Source organism: Oncorhynchus tshawytscha, linkage group LG06 (genome assembly GCF_018296145.1).
Source record: "Oncorhynchus tshawytscha isolate Ot180627B linkage group LG06, Otsh_v2.0, whole genome shotgun sequence".
In the NCBI taxonomy this organism is placed as follows: domain Eukaryota; kingdom Metazoa; phylum Chordata; class Actinopteri; order Salmoniformes; family Salmonidae; genus Oncorhynchus; species Oncorhynchus tshawytscha.
The window spans coordinates 17,262,423-17,277,636 of NC_056434.1; the positions used below are offsets into that span (position 1 = coordinate 17,262,423).

Consider the following 15,214-nt stretch of genomic DNA (forward strand, 5'->3'; position numbering starts at 1 on the left):
CCATCTCAATTGGATTGAGGTCGGGTGATTGTGAAGGCCAGGTCATCTGATGCAGCACTCCATCCCTCTCCTTGGTCAAATTGCAGCAAAACACCATCACGGTGAGACACATGCAGAGATCATCCGTTCACCTACTCTTGTGTGTCTCAAAGACACGGCAGGTGGAATCAAAAATCTCAGTTGGACTCATCACATCAAAGGACAGATTTTCACCAGTCTAATGTCCATTGCTCGTGTTTCTTGGCCCTATCAAGTCACTTCTTATTGGTGTCCTTTTTAGTAGTTCAATTCAACCATGAAGCCCTGATTTCATGCAGTCTCCTCTGAACAGTTGATGTCAAGATGTGTCTGTCACTTGAACTCTGAAGCATTTATTTGGGCTGCAATATCTGAGGCTGGTAACTCCTAATGAACTTTTCCTCTGCAGCAGAGGTAACTCTTCGTCTTCCTTTCCATTGGCGGTCCTCATGAGAGCCAGTTTCATCATAGCGCTTGATGGTTTTTGCAAATGCACTTGAAGAAACTTTCAAGCTGTTCTTGCCATAATATGAATTTGGTCTTTTACCAAATAGGGCTATCTTCTGTATACCACCCCTACCTTGTCACAAAACAAATTGGCTCAAATGCATTAAGGAAATAAATCCCACAAATTAACTTTTTACAAGGCACACCTGTTACAGGATCGGTGCCTCCCCCCCACACAACGCAGGATGGTTGAGCTAACATAGGCTTATGCGATTAGCAGTTATGAACTTGAAAATGTATCAATAAACCAGTTAGGCACATTTGGGCAGTCTTGATACATCAATTTGAACAGAAATACAATGGTTCATTGGATCACTCTAAAATGTTGCACATACACTGCTGCCATCTAGTGGCCAGAATTGTGCCTAACCTGGACTAATGCATAGCGACCTTTTTCTCTTGCATTTTCAAAGATGACACAAGCATGTTCTTTTCTTTGTATTATCTTTTACCAGATCTAATGTTATATTCTCTTACATTAATTTCACATTTCCACAAACTTTAGTGTTTCCTTTCAAATGGTATCAAGAATATGCATATCTTTGCTTCAGGTCCTGAGCTACAAGCAGTTAGATTTGGGTGTTATTTTAGGCGAAAATTGAAAAAAAGTGTCCGATCCTTGAGCTTAATTGAAATGCATTCCGGGTGACTACCTCATGAAGCTGTTTGAGAGAATGCCAAGAGTGTGCAAAGCTGTCATCAAGGCAAAGGGTGGCTACTTTTTTTTAAACCTTTTATTTAACCAGGCAAGTCAGTTAAGAACACATTCTTATTTTCAATGACGGCCTGGGAACAGTGGGTTAACTGCCTGTTCAGGGGCAGAACGACAGATTTGTACCTTGTCAGCTCGGGGGTTTTAACTCGCAACCTTCCGGTTACTAGTCCAACGCTCTAACCACTAGGCTACCCTGCCGCCCCAAGAAAGAATCTCAAATACAAAATATATTTAGATTTGTTTCACACTTTTTTTGTGTGGCTAACATCCAAGTTAAGCAAGCGGGTGTTAAGAAGCGCGGCTTGGCAGTTCATGTTTGGGGGACGCGTGACTTGACCTTCGCCTCTCCTGAGCCTGTTGAGGAGTTGCAGAGATGAGACAAGATGGCAATTGGATATTATGAAAAGGGGGTAAGAATAAGGCTGTATCGTAAAACAAAATGTGGAAAAAGTCAAGGGGTCTGAATACTTTCCGAATGCACTGTAACTCCGTTATCAGTCATATGGTACAAAAACAACCCCTGGAATTCTTATGCCTTTATTGTAAGGGTGTCTGTAATTTATGTTCTATGCACTGTGTTCTGTTTCTATGGGGTGTTGGCCATTTATGCAAATTAGACATGATAACCCTTCATTTATAACTTGGGGAATACTAAGCTTGGTTGTGCTTGTATCTGTAATTTTAAGTGAAGCGGTTGTATCATTTTTTATTTCACTAGGGGAGCGGTATGTTTTATGATTCTTTGTGCCATCTTGAGTACAACTATAAACCTTAAGGATCCAGACAAAATAAGTCATAGATTTAAGGACTCATTTCACCCAAGCAATCAACCATTGCAAATATAACTGTCACTTTTACATTTCTTTAAGATATTTTGTTTGAAGTAGTTTCATTCAAAGAATTTTGAAAATGGATATTAATGTACAATATATTACTATTGGAAGTATAGAAGTGACAATATGACGTTGAGTTTCTCACATTCGACTGACAAAGTATAACAACTAAAATAAACAGTAGGACCCTTCCAAAGGGTGTAAAGTGCTACAATGTATCAGGCGATGTGACTGAAATAGTGTCCACTGAGACATTGATCCAAAGTGAATGAGATGTTCTTGCAAGATTGCTACACAAAAGCAGATGTTATGAACAACAAAATTCATGGTAATTCTGCTGACATCTTGTTGACGGTGGGAAATTAAGTTCTTAAACTCACAGGCTCAATATTGTACACTTTTTGTATACTATTTTTATACTGAAGGACTAATAATAACCGTGATCCACTGTAGCTGGGGCAATCTTCAATACAGTGGTCCCCAGGGCATGGTTGGTCTTCCAAAATATCAGTTCCTTCCTTTGCTGTCGTCTTTGAATTATGTTGGGTTTTCTACAGTACTTGCCATTCAGGTTGGATTGGCCGCAGTTGCTGAACCACCAGCCACCTATGAGGAAACAAAACACTTGTTAGAAAACATACTTTTAGATAAGTTCAGTGAGGTAAAACAAAGGGACATTTTTAGAGTAAAATGTTCAAGAAACACTAAAATACCTGAGAGTTGCTTGGCACAGTTGACGTCTGTGTTCAGATCGTTGTCTCTGTCAATAATGGAGAAGGACAGACCTGAGGGCCCGGTGGTTAAGCCACTTTCCAGTCTATCACATGAACTCTCGGAGGTAGAGGGTGTAGTTACTCTCTTCTCCATCCAATTGGAATGTATACTGCACAGACTGAGCCTCTCCCATCCAATCAGACAGCTCCACCAGCAATGTGAGCTCTTCCTGTTTGGTCAGATTGTGGATGTTGTCCAGTCCCAGCCAAAACTCGCCTAAAAGAGAATTAGAATCCAGATTATTCACATGAACGTGTGCATTATTTAAACATGAATATTGGCTGTATTGAAAGGGTTTCCATATACTTTTGCTCTAATGAAATAACACCTTTCAGGCTGCCAAAGCCTTTTTGATAGGCCTCCCATAATTGATTGAAATTTTGGGATCCATCTTGCCGTCTTTGGATGACTGTCCATCCACCTTGTGTAAAAGAAAAGACGGGAAGAGAAGAGAAGGAATTAGCCAAGTAATGTTCCAATTGTTCCACAGCCGACAGGGTTTTCTAAGTGCAAAGTAACTTTTCTCGGAGAAGCCTGTATCCGCCAGGACAAATTCCAGTCATTGGCGATATCGAAGTTTAGAGCAACCAAGTTCGTTTTCCTTTCACTCAGCAGTAATTTCACAGAAGATGTCAAAGGGCTGAGAGTTGCGAGGCTGCATGGTGTACACTCCATTATTTCTCTCCCCTTTCACTCATGGCAGTCCGTGGCCAACTCTGAAACAGCAAAAACGAAACATGTTGATCAGTAACCATTCATTAAACTTATTCGGTGGCTACTTGTATAATGGGTCTAGGGCAGTGGTTCCCAAACTTTAGTCCCGTACCCCTCCAAACATTCAACCTCCAGCTGCGTACTCCCTCTAGCACCAGGGTCAGAGCACTCTGAAATGTTTTTTTTTTTTTTTTTACCATCATTGCAAGCCTGCCACACACACACTGTATGATACATTTATTAAACATAAGAATGAGTGAGTTTTTGTCACAACCCGGCTCGTGGGAAGTGACAAAGTTAGGACCAGGGCACAAATAATAATCAATAATTTTGCTCTTTATTTAAACATCTTGCACACACAACCTTATTTGGTCATCAAGAATTGTGAACTCACCACAGGTTAATGAGAAGGGTGTGCTTGAAAGTATGCTCATAACTCTGTTGGTTTGTATTGGAGTCTCAGTCTTAAATAATTTCCCACACAGTCTGTGCCTGTATTTAGTGTAACGCATAAAATTCACTGGCTTGTATGCGAAGCAGTAATTGTTTCAAAACATCGCCTATCATGGCACTTATGCGTCGTGAAGCAGTGTTGTTTGATGAAGTCATTGTCTGTATAGTTTTTTTTTGCCTTTTCCTCCAGCATTGTCCCAGCCATATCTGCGGCAGCAGGAAGAATTTAGTCCTCCACAATAGCATGGGGGTTGCCTGTCCTAGCCACTCGGTAGCTCACCATATAAGACGCTTCTAGCCCCTTCTTATTAATGGTATCTGTTGCTTTTTTACATGTCTTACTACTCAAACGTAGTCTTAATTCTCGCTCAAACTCCTGTGGCTTATTTTTCAAATTGCACAAAAGTGAAGGTTTCATCGAGTTGTGCGAGAGTACTTTTGCACATATAACACACTGGGGCTGAGGAAAGACACTACTCCCAATATAAGTGAACCCCAAATCAATGTAGTTCTCCTCATATTTGAGCTTCTTTGATGGTCCAACTTCCCTGTCTGTTGCTCGGTGCTTTCCCAGGTAAGGGGGCAGTAGCACTTCGGCTGCATCAGATTCACAACTGCCAGTGTCCATGCTAGCTGGGCTAACAACAAAAGGTGAATTACTGATGCTAGCATTTGGATGTGCTCGTGGAAGCAGAACAACTTGATGTCGACAGGTGCAGGTGTAGTACTGCTGGTAGTAGCAGTACTACCAGTAGATCTGGTATTTGTCTCTTATGAACGCAGGAGCTACTTATTATTATTTTTTTAACCGTTTATCCATTTTCGAGCAAACGGAATGGGTAGCAGCTACTTACGGACCGTTAGTGGAATTCCCGCGAGAGAGTAACGGTTAATGTGATTGGACGTTAGTTATTTGACTAGGCTACCCTTTTTATTGTTGTTATTTCGTTGAATACTAGATGTGTCACTGCCAAAAATAACATTAAACCAAGGCTACTCTGCGAGGGGGGTGAAGAAATGGAAAAAAATATACACTGCTTTAAAAAAAAAAGGAACACTAAAATAACACATCCTAGATCTGAATGAATGAAATATTTTTATGAAATACTTTTTTTCTTTACATAGTTGAATGTGCTGACAACAAAATAACACAAAAATTATCAATGGAAATCAAATTTATCAACCCATGGAGGTCTGGATTTGGAGTCACTCAAAATTTAAAGTGGAAACCCACACTACAGGCTGATCCAAATTTTATGTAATGTCCTTAAAGCAAATCAAAATGAGGCTCAGTAGTATGTGTGGCCTCCACGTGCCTGTATGACCTCCCTACAACTCCTGGGCATGCTCCTGATGAGGTGGCGGATGGTCTCCTGAGGGATCTCCTCCCAGACCTGGACTAAAGCATCCGCCAACTCCTGGACAGTCTGTGGTGCAACGTGGCGTTGGAGGATGGAACGAGACATGATGTCCCAGATGTGCTCAATTGGATTCAAGTCTGGGGAACGGGCGGGCCAGTCCATAGCATCAATGCCTTCCTCTTGCAGGAACTGCTGACACAGTCCAGCCACATGAGGTCTAGCATTGTCTTGCATTAGGAGGAACCCAAGGCCAACATATGGTCTCACAAAGGGTCTGAGGATCTCATCTCGGTACCAAATGGCAGTCAGGCTACCTCTGGCGAGCACATGGAGGGTTGTGTGGCCCTCCAAAGAAAGGCCACCCCACACCATGACTGACCCACCGCCAAACCGGTCATGCTGGAGGATGTTGCAGGCAGCAGAACGTTTTCCACGGCGTCTCCAGACTCTGTCACGTCTGTCACATGTGCTCAGTGTGAACCTGCTTTCATCTGTGAAGAGCACAGGGCGCCAGTGGCGAATTTGCCAATCTTGGTGTTCTCTGGCAAATGCCAAACATCCTGCACGGTGATGGGCTGTAAAGCACAACCCCCACCTGTGGACATCGGGCCCTCATACCACCCTCATGGAGTCTGTTTCTGACCGTTTGAGCAGACACATGCACATTTGTGGCCTGCTGGAGGTCATTTTGCAGGGCTCTGGCAGTGCTCCTCCCTGCACAAAGGTGGCGGTAGCGGTCCTGCTGCTGGGTTGTTGCCCTCCTACGGCCTCCTCCACGTCTCCTGATGTACTGGCCTGTCTCCTGGTAGCGCCTCCATGCTCTGGACACTACACTGACAGAAACAGCAAACCTTCTTGCCACATCTCGCATTGATGTGCCATCCTGGATGAGCTGCTGCACTACCTGAGCCACTTGTGTGGATTGTAGACTCCGTCTCATGCTACCACTAGATTGAAAGCACCGCCGGCATTCAAAAGTGAACAAAACATCAGCCAGGAAGCATAGGAACTGAGAAGTGGTCTGTGGTCCCCACCTGCAGAACCACTCCTTTATTGGGGGTGTCTTGCTAAATGCCTATAAGTACCACCTGTTGTATATTCCATTTGCACAACAGCATGTGAAATTTATTGTTAATCAGTGTTGCTTCCTAAGTGGACAGTTTGACCGACTTGGAGTTACATTGTGTTGTTTAAGTGTTCCCTTTATTTTTTTGAGCAGTGTATATTTTGCTTAGCCCAAATGGCATTGCACGTACCCCACTTTGGGTATACCTGGTCTATGGCAATGCACATGTTTATCAATGACTATATACAAAGGACTGAAAGATAAATGTCTACTGTCATGGCCAACAGTTTTGAGAATGACACAAATATTAATTTTCACAAAGTCTACCTCAGTTTGTATGATGGCAATTTGCATATACTCCAGAATGTTATGAATAGTGATCAGATGAATTGCAATTCATTGCAAAATCCCTCTCTGCCATGCAAATGAACTGAATCCCCCCAAAGACTATCCCACTGCATTTCAGCACTGCTACAAAAGGACCAGCGGACATCATGTCAGTGATTCTCTCGTTAACACAGGTGTGAGTGTTGACGAGGACAAGGCTGGAGATCACTCTGTCATGCTGATTGAGTTCGAATAACAAACTGGAAGCTTCAAAAGGAGGGTGGTGCTTGGAATCGTTGTTCTTCCTCTGTCAACCATGGTTACCTGCAAGGAAATACGTGCCGTCATCATTGCTTTGCACTAAAAGGGCTTCACAGAAATGGATATTGCTGCCAGTAAGATTGCACCTAAATCAACAATTTATTGGATTTTCAAGAACTTCAACGGAGAGCGGTTCAATTATTGTGAAGAAGGCTTCAGGGCGCCCGAGGAAATCCAGCAAGCGCCAGGACCGTCTCCTGAAGTTGATTCAACTGCGGGACTGGGGCACCACCAGTACAGAGCTTGCTCAGGAATGGCAGCAGGCAGGTGTGACTGCATCTGCACGCACTGTGATGCAAAGACTTTTGGAGGATGGCCTGGTGTCAAGAAGGGCAGCAAAGAAGCCACTTCTCTCCAGGAAAAACATCAGGGACAGACTGATATTCTGCAAACGGTACAGGGATTGGACTGCTGAGGACTTGGGGTAAAGTCATTTTCTCTGAATCGCCATTCCGATTGTTTGGGGCATCCGGAAAAAAGCTTGTCCGGAGAAGACAAGGTGAGCGCTACCAACAGTAAAGCATCCTGAGACCATTCATGTGTGGGGTTGCCTCTAAGCCAAGGGAGTGGGCTCACTCACAATTTTGCCTAAGAACACAGCCATAAATAAAGAATGGTACCAACACATCCTCCGAGAGCAACTTCTCCCAACCACCCAGGAACAGTTTGGTAACGAACAATGTATTTTCCAGCATGATGGCGCACCTTGCCATAAGGCAAAAGTGATAACTAAGTGGCTCGGGGAACAAAACATCGACATTTTGTGTCCATGGCCAGGAAAATCCCCAGACCTTAATCCCATTGAGAACTTGTGGTCAATCCTCAAGAGACGGGTGGACAAACAAAAACCCACACATTCTAACAAACTCCAAGCATTGATTATGCAAGTATGGGCTGCCATTAGTCAGGATGTGACCCAGAAGTGAATTGACAGCATGCCAGAGCAGATCGCAGAGGTCTTGAAAAGGGTCAACACTGCAAATATTGACTCTTTGCACCAACTTCATGTAATTGTCAATAAAAGCCTGCAGAGGTCTTGATGTCCATATTCTATTATGATGTATTAGGCTTACCAGTTAGAGAAGCGACTCCTTTAGTGTAATCCTTCTTTGCCATTTCCTGATGTTTCCGCCTGACAACGGACTTCACTCTCCTCTGTTTAACCTGAGGGAAAAGACAAACATGTTCCATCAGATATTGTACACACACCTACACGCAATAGGGGTTATTGTACAGTACATACCTCGCCCTGGAGTGCCTGTAGGTGCATGTTCTGTTTCCCCAGTTTGTCCTGCTGTTGCCTTATTCTGTCCAAGTAATTTATCCGTTTATTCTGTGCCTCCAGTAACCTCTGAGGAAAGAGGTGACATAAATGAGATCTGTTTTCTGTTTTTCGTTATTCCCAATCTCTTCTTCCGACTATATTGATAATGTGGGCCACAGATGTACCTTCCGTAATCGCAGTATATTGAAGCTTGACTTGTATAACTTCACTGTCCATCACAAGATCAAACTGTCAATGTTAGTGAAACCTGTGTTCAAATACTATTTAGGGTACTTCAATGACTTCTAAAGACATTTGGAAGTATTTCAATCTTTTTTTTAAACAACTAGAATGTAGTTGGAAATACACTTTGAAATTACTCAAATACACAGTATTTATAGAAATATAAAAATAGTCATGCATGTGAACCAGGTCTGTTTGGTACTGTATTTGAATTATGTTTTTTGAAAATACTTTCAAATAGCCTACTATTTATAGGAAAGTATTTGAAATTACTTTAAAATTCTTCCATAGAAGTAGTTGATTCGGGCCACATTATTTGAAAATATTTAAATACACAAGTATTGGAACCCTATGATGTGAGTCAGCAGCTAACTTTATATTTTGGACCTCTAACATTTTTGTTTTATTCCATTTAGCATGTTATTAATCATATTTAATTAAGTAATGGAAGATTTATTCCCCGATAATATTTTAGATCTCACCCACAGTGTATTGTGAAAAAGTGGCAGATTGTTCTCTTACCTGGATGAAGTTGGCATCATCAATGCGGTTGTTACTGCTGTTGTTCAGCTTCAGCCCCCATCCTTGCTGCATTCCATCCACCCGCTCTTCTAGCCTGTCCATCCTGGTGTGGATTCTCTGGCGCTCTGCCCTCAGCTCCTCAGCACTCGCATGCACCTCAGCAGACATGTTCACCACCATCTCCTGGGCTCTGGTCTTCAGTGCCTCTCCTCTTGGTTTTCTCGATGTGTTCTTTGAGGGCCTGGCCCAGCTGGAGAAGCTAGTGGGCCACCACGTTCACGTCATCCAGGAGGCGTACTGAGCCCTGTCTCTCCCAAATGAGAAACTGGTCCCCATATGCACCAAGACGGCCGCTAACAGCAGTAGGAATGCCATTGTTGGCTTCATCTTTGTTTTCACTAGTGTCTTTGGTCGAAGCAACAATGCTGATCTTGGTTCAGCTCAGCTGGAAAAGTCTTGTTCTTTCTTCTGTTACATAGCCTCAGAGGTTTATATATCCTGTTGGTCACATGCTGCTGATACTAGGCAGTTCTGATTGAATGCTCCCCGGGTAGTAGGGGTGTAGCAAGCAAAGTCTAACTTTCCATTGTCCCTCTAGTCACATTCTTTTAGGGAACATGGACCTTGATGAGCAATAAGCGGTCTAATACACCCTCATAGTACATTATTGACAGGACCAGTATGCATTGTGTGACGTTATAAAAAAATTAAGTGAGTAGCTTTGGCTTGTGTGATCCAGAACGTCTCAAATGAGTTTCAGTAGCCTGAGGCAGCTTGATGTACAAGTACACCCCCTGGATAGGACGCTGTTCTATCTCAATGCTGAGTGCCAAGCAGAGACTCATCAGGTCCCATTTTCCCAATCTTTGGGCCATATTCAACAAAAATGTTTATTGCTGAAAGTATTTTGGGAAAGAAGATATGAGATGTGTTTATCTATCTTGATTTTCCTTTTAAGGAAGTTAGTTTTCACCTCATCTCTGAAGGAAGTTGCTGTTAAACTAAATTATGTTTCACATTCATTATTGTTTGTTTAGCAGTGTTGCACAACAGATACAGCCTATCCTATTAGATCCTGTTATTCTGGTGCACTCAAGCTAGCAGGACAGTCATGATCATCATTATGTGTTTTGGAAAGCTGATTTCAAACAGAGGCCGTGTGTGAAGTAGGGGAAGTTCAGGCTCAGAGAATAGTGGTATTTTGGGGAATATCAATTTGACGAAGCAAGTGGTGACAGCTTTTGATTTGCATTAGACACACGTTTGTTTTGATAGATCTATTATGCCAAACATTTTGTGAGGATATTTATTTAATTAATACTATTGTTTTTCTGTTCCATCAATGGTACTTTTGACTAAGAATTTTACTTTAAGTACTTTTATGAAATGGTTTTATACATATTACTGTGTATTTGTGTAGTTGGCTATTTAAAATTAATATGATGCTTAAGTTCCATATGTCAGTGAATTGTAGCATTTTGACACCGTCTTCGGTTGCAGACAAGTTGCATGACCTTTTTCTCAAGAGGTTATATTGACTAGAAACCATTGTGTGGAACAAGAGACTGAAGAGAACATAGTGCTGTATTGAAACCAGAAAAGTTCCTGTGGGGAATAAAAAAGCACTTCTGTTTATGCAACGTAATAAGCATCCTAAGTGTGTTTCCAAAACTGAGGGAAACATTAAAGCAGGGGTCCCCTATTCCATTCAGCCATTTTTTCCGCCCCTTGAATGGGTGGTCGGGGCCGGAACATAGTTATAAATCATTTGTGCGCTGAAAATTCACCGAAAGGATTCTAAACAGATGAACATATTTGAGAAAAACAGAGTAATTTAAAACCTTGATTACATTGTGATATGATCACATGCCTCTGTGGGGGAATACTTGGGAACAAATATTTTTAATTAAAATCACTTTGAGTTCGTTTCCTGGTGATTTTACAGTCATTTATGTCCAAGAACAAAATATATATATATAAAATTACCTGTAGCCCGAAATTGGGGAATGGTGTTTTAAAGACGCATATCCTGGACTGCCATCCTGCATGTCACCTTGTACTGCTAGGATACTGTAGGTCAAGATACTGTGGTTGTTGACCTCTAATCCACTAGTGTCCAGGAAGTGTTTTTTTATGCACACCAGAACACAATGATCAATTTTGTGATGCAACTTAATTGTAATTAGATGAACCTACACTTTTCCTGACCCAGTAATAACAATTGCTTCCTGCAAGTTTGAGTAATTTCTCATAGTAAAAAAAAAAACATCACACAAACTATTATGTAAATCTGAACATGTTTGCAAATTGTATGTTTTGCATACTAGTTTGCAAAGTGATTTTAAGTCAAGTCATCCAAACTATACTGGACAAAAATATAAACGCACATGTAAAGTGTTGGTCTTATGTTTCATGAGCTGAAATAAAAGATCCCAGAATTTTTCTGCACACACAAAGCAGATTTCTCTCAAATGTTGTTCACAAATGTGTTTTTTAATCCCTGTTATTAAGCATTTCTCCTTTGCCAAGATAATCCATCCACCTGACAGGTGTGGCATATCAAGAAGCTGATTAAACAGCATGATCATTACACAGGTGCACCTTGTGCTGGGGGACAATAAAAGGCAACTCTAAAATTGCACAGATGTCTCATGTTTTGAGGGAGTGTGCAATTGGCATGCCGACTGCAGGAATGTCCACCAGAGCTGTTGCCAGAGAACGTAATGTTCTTTTTCTACCTCCAACGTCGTTTTAGAGAATTCAGCAGTACGGCCAACCGGCCTCACTATGTGTAACCATATCAGCTCAGGAACCCCACATCCAGGTTCTTCACCTGCGGGATCGGATGAGTCCAGCCACCCTGACAGCTGATGAAACTGAGGAGTATTTCTGTCTGTAATAAAGCCCTTTTGTGGGGGCAAACTATTTCTGTTTGGGTGGGCCTGGTTCTCCAGTGGGTGAGTCTATGCCCACCCATGGCTGTGCTGTGCCCACCCATGGCTGTGCTGTGCCCACCCATGACTGTGCTGTGCCCCTGACCTGTCATGTGAAATCCATAGATAAGGGTCTGAGTTTATTTCAACTGACTGATTTCCTAAATACGTATGAACTGTAACTCATTGAAATTGTTGTATGTTAAGCAGTGCGGCTTGGTGGGGTAGTGTTTCAGAGGACGCATGGCTCTCGATGGGACAAGACTGTAACTACCAATTTGGATATCACAAAAATTGGGGGAGGAAAAAGGGGTCATTTGCATTTATATTTTTGTTCAGTATAGATAAAGGTACTTACAATGTACAGTGCAACATTGTTTCAAGGTCATTGCATTGGTTATTCAAATCAAATGTTATTTGTCACAAGCTCTGACTACAAGTGTAGACCTTACCGTGAAATGCTTACTTACAAGCCCTTTAACCAACAATGCAGTTCAAAAAATGGAGTTAAGAAAATATTTACTAAATAAACTAAAGTAAAAAATACATTTAAAAAAAGTTACGCAATAAAATATGCTATATACAGGGGGTACCGGTACTGAGCCACTGTCGTTACTCTGGTATAAGGCCTATGTAGCTAATAATGATCAAAATAATTTCATAAGCAGTGTAGGAAACCTTCACAAGACGCAAACGCTCCCAACCATAGGTTTAAATGTCACAGCATTCTAAAGAATAAGTGGGTCATTCCACGAAATGAGTTCCTTCTAGATATTTTAAGTAGAAATTGTGCACCAATGTTCTTATATGAAGTGCCCTTTAATAAACCAATAGAGAATTCCCCCCCAAAAAAACATTTGCTAAAGTGGCAAAATTAAGCATTTTTTAACACACGTCTCCAAGTTTCGCTATCATTGTAGGGCCCTATTTAGTTGCTTAAGTTATTTCATGTGATTAGTGATTAATTTATGTCTGTCCCTCATTTTAAGGATAACACAAGTGAACTAAAGTCTCGTTTTAATATGGTGAAACTATTCCTTTTGGGAAAAAAAAATGCAATATGAGCTGGTTTTAGTCTTTTGATGTTTTCTGGTGTTTTGTGGTGGAAAATGGGATGGGTCCAGCATCTACAACTCTGTTACACATAGATGGACCAGCTTATATATATATATATATATATGTGTGTGTGTGTGTGTGTGTGTGTGTGTGTGTGTGTGTATATTGTTTTGTGTGTGTAAATCTTGCGTTCCTGTTGTACATAACAAGCTTCCATTCCCCCTGTCACAAGGGGATTTATGGCTGGTTTAAGAAAAAATTGTCATCTGTTACTTTTTCTAGCATTTTTTATTTAAACTCTTGATGAGCAAACTTGTTTTTTATGAAGTTGAACATGTGCTCTTTGTCTGAATGTTAAAATTAGGTGAAATCAAACGTCTCTTTTGACCAAGTTACACTTCTCAAAAGGCACAGAATTGGTGGAGCGACCCAAGTATTGTGCAAAGCCATGTACATTTAAATACCATATGGCCCTGGTATGGTGTGGGATTGTGAAGACTAGATTTCTACCACAGCAATAATAACTCTCATTATTGTTTTTCCTTTGCAGGTTTGTGTGTGAATGGTGAAGATGGTATCATGCGGCAGGAGTCTTGTATCAGCATCTTGAGGCAGAAAATAAAAAGAAATGTCCTCTCGGTCAACTGCGTTTATTTTCAACAAACTTAACGTGTAAATATTTGTACGAACATAACAAGATTCGACAACTGAGACACACTGAACAAGTTCCACAGAAATGGAATAATGTGTCCCTGAACAAAGGGTGGGTCAAAAGTAACAGTCAGTATCTGGTGTGGCCACCAGCTGCATTAAGTACTGCAGTGCATCTCCTCCGCATGGACTGCACTAGATTTTCCAGTTCTTGCTGTGAGATGTTACCCCACTCTTCCACCAAGGCACCTGCAAGTTCCCGGACATTTCTGGGGGCAATGGCCCTAGCCCTCACCCTCCGATCCAACAGGTCCCAGATATGCTCAATGGGATTGAGATCTGGGCTCTTCGCTGGCCATGGCAGAACACTGACATTCCTGTCTTGCAGGAAATCACGCACAGAATGAGCAGTATGGCTGGTGGCATTGTCATGCTGGAGGGTCATGTCAGGATGAGCCTGCAGGAAGTGTACCACATGAGGGAGGAGGATGTCTTGCCTGTAACGCACAGCGTTGAGATTGCCTGCAATGACAACCAGCTCAGTCCGATGATGCTGTGACACACCGCCCCAGATCATGACAGACCCTCCACCTCCAAATCGATCCCACTCCAGAGCACAGGCCTCGGTGTAACCTTTATTCCTTCGACGATAAACGCGAATCCGACCATCACCCCTGGTGAGACAAAACCGCGACTCGTCAGTGAAGAGCACTTTTTGCCAGTCCTGTCTGGTCCAGCGACGGTGGGTTTGTGCTCATAGGCAACATTGTTGCCGATGATGTCTGGTGTGGACCTGCCTTGCAACAGGCCTACAAGCCCTCAGTCCAGCCTCTCTCAGCCGATTGCAGACAGTCAGCACTGATGGAGGGATTGTGCGTTCCTGGTGTAACACTGGCAGTTGTTGCCATCCTGTACCTGTCCCGCAGGTGTGATGTTTGGATGCACCGATCCTGTGCAGGTGTTGTTACACGTGGTCTGCCACTGCGAGGACGAACAGCTGTCTGTCCTGTCTCCCTTTAGCGCTGTCTTAGGCATCTCACAGTACGGACATTGCAATTTATTGCCCTGGACACATCTGCAGTCCTCATGTGTCCTTACAGCATCCCTAAGGCACGTTCACACAGATGAGCAGGAACCCTAGGCATCTTTCTTTTGCTGTTTTTGAGTCAGTAGAAAGGCCTCTAATGACCGTTTCACAGGGGAATGTTCATTAATTGTTTATGCTTCATTGAACAAGCATGGGAAACAGTGTTTAAACCCTTCACAATGAAGATCTGTGGAGTTATTTGGATTTTTACGAATTATCTTTGAAAGACAGGGTCCTGAAAAAGAGATGTTAATTTTTTTGTTGCTGAGTTTACTTCCATGGCTGTTTCTGATTAGACCTGCACAGCTGGAGTGTTCTATGACTGATTAGTTCAGATCTATAAACCCACAAACAGGCTTCTAAGTGTAA

General features: G+C 42.2%; 1 pseudogene; it reads right to left on the reverse strand.

Annotated features, from left to right (window-relative positions):
* Positions 1–1,379: 1,379 nt before the first annotated feature.
* On the reverse strand, positions 1,380–9,656 carry LOC112253272 (annotated as a pseudogene).
* Between the last annotated feature and the right edge of the window lie 5,558 nt (positions 9,657–15,214).